Raw genomic sequence first — 9145 nt, 5'->3', positions numbered from 1 at the left:
TTCCTCACTGGGTTCTGCTTCTTCTTCAGGAAAAGACTAATATTTATGCCTTATCTTCACATGTTCAGAAGTCCTTTTTTTTCTTTCTCCACTGTGATGCATTTTTCTATCTTCCCCATCCCCCAACCTCCAGCCACCTCCTCTGCAGATATTTTTTCTTCTTAGTTTTGCATTAAACTCTTCCTTTATTTTAAAATGTACATTTTATTCTCCCTGAAAAACTAAATAGTGAAGTATTTCTTTTTTCTTTTTCTTTTTTTTTAAAGCCATTGGGGTTAAGTAACTTGCTGAAGGTCACATGGTCAGTTATTTTGTGTGGGTGTTAAGTATCTGAGGCCGGATCCGATCCCAGGTCTCTCGAAGCCAGGGCCAGTGCTCTTACTCACTGCGCCACCTGGCCCCTCCTGCAAAGTATTTCTTAACCCTGACTCCCTTCTCTTTTGTAGAGAGACTAGCCTGCACTTTAAACACAGATAACAAGTCATTACTTGACTATGGCAGCAAGACAAATATTGCACACTCTATATAGGTCACTGCCAAGTTCTCTCTTGTCTTCCTCTACCAGTTCCTCCTTCTTCCCTTTCTTTTCAAATTCTTTTCTCCTTCCTTTGACTTTTCCTCAAGTTCTCCTGAATTTCCCCTTTCTAAATTTCATTCTTTCACCTTCTGCACAATTCTCAAGCTTTTCAAATGTCCTTCCTGACAAATTTTTCTTCTCTTTGTTCTTCACTTTCAGTGTATCTTTTCATTCTACTGAATATAAGTGGAATAATTCTGCTGTCTGGGACCAGGCAAAACACATATAATCAGTATTACCACAGAACAACCCTATGTATTGCTTTCATTTCCCCTCCCCTAAGCTGTCACCATCATCATCTCCTCCTCCTCCTCCTCATTCCTCCTCTTCTCCTTCTCCCATTTCTCTTTTTTTCTCTTCATTTCCCAGTCTTTCAACATTCACCAACAGAAGCTCAGCAATCACATCTGTCAGGATGTAATTCATTTGCAGTAAGTGACTTGGACACATCAAGAGCAAGTAGATGTTCTCTTGTTACCTTCTTACTTATCATGGATTTCGATTCCCTGAGGATCATTCTTCTTTCGTCCTTTGTAGTCCAAATTCCATTGTTTTTGGCAGAAAAAAACAGACAAGATAAAAAATGTGTAACTTGATCTGTTTTCATTTTCTGTTATTGTTGTCTGATCTTCCTTGAGCAGTAGTCCTATTCATTCTTTGATAGTCTTTCCCCCCTCAATATAACTATAAAAATAAAAACTCGCAAATCTCTTTTGGATATTCTTAGCAGCCTCAGCCACCTCTTACTTGACTGAGAAAATTGAGGCTATATCTCATGGGCTTGTTGATCTCCCTTATTTTATACCTTGCAACCTCTCTACAACTTAACTTACTGTCTTCTACTTTCCTTCAGTGTCAGAGATGACACTTCGGTTTTCCAAGGCAATCCCTCTACTTATTCCCATGGTCCCATACTTTTCCATCTACTTCAGTGTCTTACCCAACTAATCATACTCTATTATATAGCTTTAATATTTTCCTGTTTTCTGGCTCCTTCCCCATGGTTTACATGTACCCTTAGATCTCCGCTATTTATTTATTTTTAGAATTATATGTATTTTTTCAATCAGCAGAAATATGCCTTCTAACCCTTGCAGTCCAACCTCATCTCCTTGAGAACTAAAGAAAACAACCCTGTTACAAGCATGACAATCAAAACAAATTTCCACACTGACTAGTCTAAAAAAATTGTCTTATTCTACACTCTGAGTCCTTCACCTTTCTGTCAGGAGGTGGGTGGAAAATTGCATCATTAATCCTTTGGAATCCTAGTTAGTCTTTATGCTGATCAGAGTTCCTAATTCTTTCAGAGTTGTTTGTCTTTACCAATTGCTATCCTTACATAAATTGTTCTGTTAGTGTTCGCTTTACTCAACATCAGATCATGCAAATCTTCTCAGGTTTCTCTGAAGTCCTCTGCTTTATCATTTCTTGCCACACAATAGTATTTCACCACATTTATATAACCATAACTTGTTTGGTCATACATCAATTTATGGTCACCCTATCATTCCCATTCTTTGCTATATCAAAGAGAGCTATAAATATCTTTGTACATTTTAAGAGTTTGTTTTGCTTAGGACTAATCCCTCCATTAATATCCCCTGTCATTCTGCTTATCTTCTTTCCCTTCTAGTTCCCTGTTGAATGAAATAAATTTCTATACACAGCTCTCTTTCTCTCTTTCTCTCTCTCTCTCCATGTATTCTTGTGTGTGTGTCTTCTTCCATCTTTTAACCAGTTCAAATGAGAGTGAGGTTAAAGTGTCAGTCACTCTCTCCTTGTTTATGTTGATGTGTACTTGGACATTCTAATTATATGAGATACTTTTCCTTAACCTTCCTTTCCTTTCTGCCTACTTCACCACCAATGTATTTCTCTTCCACTTTCTGTCTATTCTTCCCTTAACATCATCAACCACTTCCAAGCCTTGTGTGTTTAGATTCTCTCTATGACTGACCCCTGATGATAATAGAATTCAGAGGGAACACATATCTCATCTTCCTATATTAGAATGGAAGCAGTTTATCTTTATTTAGTCAATTGTCATTGTTTGAACTATGCTTTCTAGTCTTTTCACCAGGAATGCTTGAAAGTTCTCTATTTTATTAAAGATTCATTTTTTTCCCTATAGCATTATACTCAGATTTTTTTTTTCTGTGTAAAAGTTAATCTTATAAATCTGTATAAATCCATATCCTTTGGGCAGAGGCAGCTGATGACACAGTGGATAGAGCACTAAGTTTGGAGTCAGGAAGACCTTCATTCAAATCTGGCTGCATAATAATGATGTTGGGGTTCATTCTTCCTTTCTCTCTCTCTCTCTCTCCTTCCTTTCTCCCTCCCCTTCCTTCCTTCCTTCCTTCCTTCCTTCCTTCCTTCCTTCCTTCCTTCCTTCCTTCCTTCCTTCCTTCCTTCCTTCCTTCCTTCCTTCCTTCTTTCCCCCTCTCTCTTTCTCTCTCCCTCCCTCCCTTCCTTTGTTCCTTCCTTTCCCTAGTCTTCTAGCCCACATACTGACTCTGGAATTGATGTTAGGGCTGGCCTCTGTCACACATCTTGGAGAATGTGTAGACTAGTCACATTACTGCTTTCTTGGGTGTATTGAGTGTTAATGTTATTCCAGGTTCTGGCAGACAGGCTGCAAACTTTCGGTGTACCCAGAGTGATTTGATCCAGGCAATCTGATTGTAGACCACCTTGTCTGATCCCTGCAAGTACTTGACCTGGGTTTTAGTCAAAACAACAATAGAATGCTGCTGGACTTAGCCCTATCAGCTAGCTAGGATATTCTACTGTTTCAGACTGGCAGAACTCCAGGTTCCTTTTTGGTCTGGGAATCCTACCCCGGTCATCCCTTTGTAGGCTACAATTCTAACGATGCTACAATTGATATCCTACTCTGCTCCTGAGGTCTGTGCCAAAACATTGTGCTTGCTTCTGAACTTCTTCCTTTTATGGTACAATACACAAGACTTCTTACACCATCTGTGTAAGAAGATTCCCTTCTTGGTCCTCCAAAGATCTGTGCTCCAGGACTGGGTAGTAGATTGGCACCTACTCCCCCCTCAAATTGCCCCAGTATGGGTCCGAGGGTGCCCTGGTATGAGTCATGTATCTTTTCTTGCCCTGATTCATATCTTCTCCGTGGGGGCTGCAGTGCCTTGGGTAGTGTGCTCCTGGACCTGCCTCAATCCCAATGTCAGGAGACCTCTCTGTCTCCCTGTGCTGATCTGGGTTGGACAAAGGATTTACTGTGACTTTTTCGGGATTTCCCCATAAGGATTTGGTCTACATTATTTAGATCTTTTTGAAGGAGTCGTGGGTAGGAGCTCAGTTGCATTGTTTCCTCTACTCTATCATCTTGGTTTCTAGTTTTACCTTATCTTTAGTTTTAATTTTTTTTGCAAAGCAATCAGGATTAAGTGACTTGCCCATGGTCACATAGTTAGTAAGTATCAAGTGTCTGAGGCCAGACTTGAACTCAGGTTCTCTTGACTCCCGGGCTGGTGCTTTATCCATTGTGCCCCTCTACCTTATCTTTACTACACTGGCAAAAAGAAATGATGAAAGGAACAGTTTCAGAGAAATTTGGGAAGGCTTGTATGAACTGAATGAAATGAGCAGAACCAAGATAACAATCGATATAATAACAAGAACTTCGTAAAAACAAACAACTCTAAAAGACTTGAAAACATCATTCAATATCATGACAGACCAGGATTTCAGGTGATGGAATCAGGGTACAGAACATAGTAACTACTTTTTGGACACGGCCAAAACAAATTTGTTTTACTTGACTGTGCAAATTTATTATAAGGATTTTATTTTTAGTGGAAAGTAAAGAAAGGAGAGGAAGAGAAAATAGGTTTTAGTTAATTGAAGATATAAATTAAATTCATGTAAAAAAATCTTTACTGGACCCTGCTACCCTGCTCAGTCTATCGTACTACATCTCTCTTCCCTTTTACTGCTAATTTGTTCCAACGAATAGCTGACAACTTACTGCTTCTATTTGCTTATCACCTGCTCCCCACCTCTTTGTAGTCTAGTTTCTGACCCAACAAATCAACTCAGACTGCTCTCTGAAAGTTTACTGAAGCCTTTTTTAAAGGCACTATTTAAAGGGCTTTATTATGTACCACACAACTGTATGCTAGAATCGAGACACTGATACATTGATATTTTGGGATTAGTTTGATTCTTAAGCTAAATATAGATGATGAGAAGCATACAATAGCATAAGTGAACAATTTGGTTTACTTCATATTCTAATGTTTGGGTTTCTGCTTATTCCATTTGGGTTTGCTTTGGTTGGCAGCTATGGTGTTTTACTTTAACTCCATACTATGGATGCCAGAGAACTTACCTCTACCAAACAATCATCCTTTAAGATGAAGCATCATGAAAAAGGTTGGCATAATAGAGTTTTGTTAAACTCTATTATTAGATAATATTTTTTCATCTGTTTGATGATCTGAATTTCTGCCATTTTATAGCATGTATTTTCAGTAGAATTCTTTTATATTATGTAAGCTCAGGCAATCCAGGCTAGGTTGGTTTCTTTCGTTTCTTGAGATACATTTCCAAAGCCGTCTGGAATATTTTGTGCTTCCAATGGTTCCTTTGTGGATTTGAGTCTCTCATAAAACTTGTTATGTTTCTCATTTGGTTTCTTCCCACTTTCTGCTTCCAACACACTATTTGACAAAAACTGCTGGGAAAACTGGAAAGCAATCTGGCAGACATTAGGCATAGACCAATGTCTCTCCCTATATCCCAAGATAAACTCCATATGGATACATGAGACATAAAAGGTGACATAATCAAAAAGATAGAGGAACAAGGAAGAAATTACTTTTTATTTCAATGGATAAAGGAGAATTCATGATCAAACATGGGATATAAAGGATCAAAGAACATAGAATGGACAATTTTGATTACATAGATTACATAGAATTTGCAAAAACAAAACCAATGCAGCTGTAGTAAGTTTCTCTGATAAATATTTCCTATCTCAGATATATAAGGAACTGATTAAATTTCATAAAAACAAGAGCCATTCCCCAAAAGACAAATGGTCAAATATGTGAACAGAAAGTTTTTAAAGGGAGAAATTCAAGCAATCAACAACCATGTGAAAAATGCTTCAAATCACTAAAAATTAGGGAAATGCAAAATGAAACAACTCCAAGTTCCATTTCACCCCACTCAGATTGGCAAAGATGACAAAATATGAAAGTGATAATTTTTGGAAGACAGAGCTTTGAACTGGTATAGCTATTCTGGAAAGAAATTTGGAATTATATGCCCCTCAAATCAATAGAATGTATACTTGCTCAGACAAGTGACACCATTACTGCACGTCTACCCCAAAGAGATCAAAGAAAGAAGAAAAGGTCAATATATACAAAAACATTTATAGTAGATCTTTTTGTAATAGAAAAAACCCCTGAAATCTAAGGTGATATCTGTCTATTGGGGAATGGTTAAACAAAGGATGATATATGAATGCAATGGAGTACTTTTGCATCATAAGACATGATCTCCATACTGGGAAGACTTGTAAGAACTGATACTGTGTGAAATAATATAACAAAGAAAAATGACTGATGAGGGAATCTGCATTGTTTGACTACGAATATTTCTTAGGATAATTTTTCTTTTTAAAAATTTTAATGAAAAAAAAAACAATAGAAAAAATTTTTTTCTTTCAAATAAGAATTCCACTTCTGATGAAGTGTTTTCTCCAACTGTTGGGTAAAGTACTTGCTCACTTTAGTTCTCAGTAATTTGTTTTTGGATAATTTCTTCAATAGAAAATTTAAGGTGGAATTTATGTCCAATTTCTGAAATGTTCTTGTGGGGATGGGATTTCCTGACGATAGCTGATGCAGTTGTCTGTCACTAAGGTGGCCCTAGATCTAGTCTGAAAATGGACTGGGGGATCTTTATCCCTGGGAAAAGGAGCAACAGGCAATGGATATTTTTGTTTTTTTGTACGTGGAGCAGGCTAGTTGGATGTAGCTTAGATTATTCCAGTTTTGTTGGCAACATCCAAAGTATCATGGTATGGGACAAATCAGTTACCAGCCTTCTTCTCTCTGTCAGGCTAGATCGGTGTGTTGACCCTGACCACATCAAGGAAATAGCAGCATTTTTTTTTTACCACTTGCTTGATTTTTCAGTCTTCACATTCACAATGAATTTCAGGATGTTGATGTCCTCTTTCTTTCTCATAGTGGACTCAGTGTTTAAGGGAAACTTTATACATCATAGTGATCAAGCTTGTTTCTCCTAGAGGCACCTGCATGAGGGTTTTGGGGCTGTTTCAAAGCCAAAGTGTTTTGGATCAGCAGAAAGTGGGGGACATTTGGATCTTCTTTTTGTGGCTATGGACACCCTTCAACACTGTTTTCTTGGCTTAGGCAACAGCTAGACTGGGAGGTGAGCCCTAAGCTTGGTTAACCTCAGTCATAAATCCACACCTAGGTAGAACATGCTATTCGCATCCTACTTTCTTACATTTAGAAGGAGCAGAATTAAATAAAAGTCAAAACCCAACAACATTCCCTGTTTTTCCTATCTCCCATTGTTAATGATAGTTTGTGAGTCTGATTCTCTTTTTATGAGTGTGTTTTCATTATCGGTGGGCATCTTGTTATTTGTCTTGAGGGATTTCTTATACTTTATAGAGCATATCAACCAGGACCTACCAGGTTTGGTTTTTTTTTTTTGGGGGGGGGGAGCAGTGCAGGAGGCAAAAGAAGCCACTTCCTGGAGCCATTTGGAAGGCTGCCTTCCAGACTTGTTCACAAAACTGCCTCCATGAAGCTAAACTTCCCTGGGAGCCTTAAGGGGCTGCCTCATGGGGTTTTTAATCTAAAAGATTAAAGCCATGTCAAGAAGGGTCAGTAGATCTGGGTTTGCTTACCCACCATGTCTTTACTGCAAATTGCTCAGATGGTGTAGGTGAGAGGTGAAAAGGGAATGTTTGTTTGGGGGAATGTGTTGTGTTTAATGACTTATTTTAATTCTTGACATTTCTATATTTGTTTACATATTGTTGTCTCCCTCATTAAACTGTAAGCAGGGACCGTTTTTTACCTCTTTTTGTAACCCCAGCGCTTAGCACAGTGCCTCCAACATAGTTGGCACTTACTTAATAAATGTTTGTTGATTGACTGTTCATGGAAAAAAAAAAGAGCCCACTACCCAGGGAATTACCAAGCTATATATTTTTATGAATGATTCCATAACTCTCCCAGTAAATAAAACCTTAAACTTGAACTCAGGATTCACTTGGATTTTCCCTAGATGAGAGGCTGTTTTCTCTCTCTCTCTCTCTCTCTCTCTCTGTCTTTCTATGTGTATGTGTATATGAGATGGACCCATTTGACAGTCAGATGAAGCCCCTTCTCCGAATAATATTTATAAATGCATAAAATAAAACACATAAGATTACAAAAGAAATAAATTATGTTGAAATAAAGTTATTAAAACTTTTTTTTGCTGACTTTTTTGGAGGGCAATTGGGGTTAAGTGACTTGCCCAAGGTCACACAGCTAGTTTTTGTGTTAAGTGTCTGAGGCTGGATTTGAACTCAGATCCTCCTGACTCCAGGGCCAGTGCTCTATTCACTGTGCCTCCTAGCCATCCCTATTAAAACATTTTAATAAAAAGTTCATGGATACCCAGTTAAAAACTCCTGCTAGAAGAAGAATCTAGTTGCTACAGTGTGACATCTGGAGTATGAGAAGCTAAGGGTCTCTGGGGCTAAACTCCTTTCTTCTGTATCCCTCGGGAAGTCCTGCCTCTGAGCTAGCCCAGTACTTAGAGTTAGGCATAGTCTGTGAGGGTCTCAACCCTGTTTCCTTTCTGGTTTGGAGCTGGAAATGAAGTGGATGAACTCCATACACCCCTAGCCCCCTTCAGCTCAATAGAGACATCTGTTGGTCACAGCTGGTGATGTAGACAAACGTTTCTCCTCTGGGGATGGAATACATGAGGACTAGCACTTCTGGTGTTGGGGCTTCCCGAGCCCTTTTCGGGGCTGCTCATCCACTTTTGGTGTCCACCAGTCACCCAACTCCAAGAAGCTACGGAATGCTCAGGGGTCATGCCTTCTCAACAGACAGGCTAAATCAGACAACCACTAGACCTCAAACCAATAGTGAGTTAGCAGGCATGTCTACCCCAAGCATGTGAAGTCTTCCCATGGTGCAACGAGTTGTTCCAATGGCCATGAAAGAAGTTAAGCAAGGGCGGTGGAGGGCTTAGAGTTTGGTTGGGCATCAAAGATGCCAAGGTCTTCCACTGCACCCAGGTCAACTTGACTTTTGTCTTGCCACCGGACTTTGATGACCCTGGAAGAGAGAGTGAGACTGAAGCCTTTGTGCAACTCTGCCTCACTGAGATCTGATTCATGCAGGAGTCAAGACATCACTTGGTGATATCCTCGGCCCTCTTTGAAAACAAAAGATGAACAGCAATAGTCCCGGGATCCATCAAAAACAATCAGGCTGCGGCTGGGCAGCAGGATTTTCCTATGTATTATTTTGTTCATGCCAG

At 39.1% G+C, this 9145-nt stretch overlaps 1 pseudogene; it reads right to left on the bottom strand.

Moving 5' to 3' along the window:
* Nucleotides 1–4864: 4864 nt before the first annotated feature.
* LOC138169930 (latexin pseudogene) lies at nt 4865–6814 on the bottom strand (annotated as a pseudogene).
* Between the last annotated feature and the right edge of the window lie 2331 nt (nt 6815–9145).

Source organism: Petaurus breviceps, unplaced genomic scaffold (genome assembly GCF_028583685.1).
Source record: "Petaurus breviceps papuanus isolate PSGF00001 unplaced genomic scaffold, PetGlider_PUasm1.0 38, whole genome shotgun sequence".
NCBI classification, from domain to species: Eukaryota; Metazoa; Chordata; class Mammalia; order Diprotodontia; family Petauridae; genus Petaurus; species Petaurus breviceps.
This window is presented reverse-complemented; position numbering and strand designations above follow the sequence as displayed.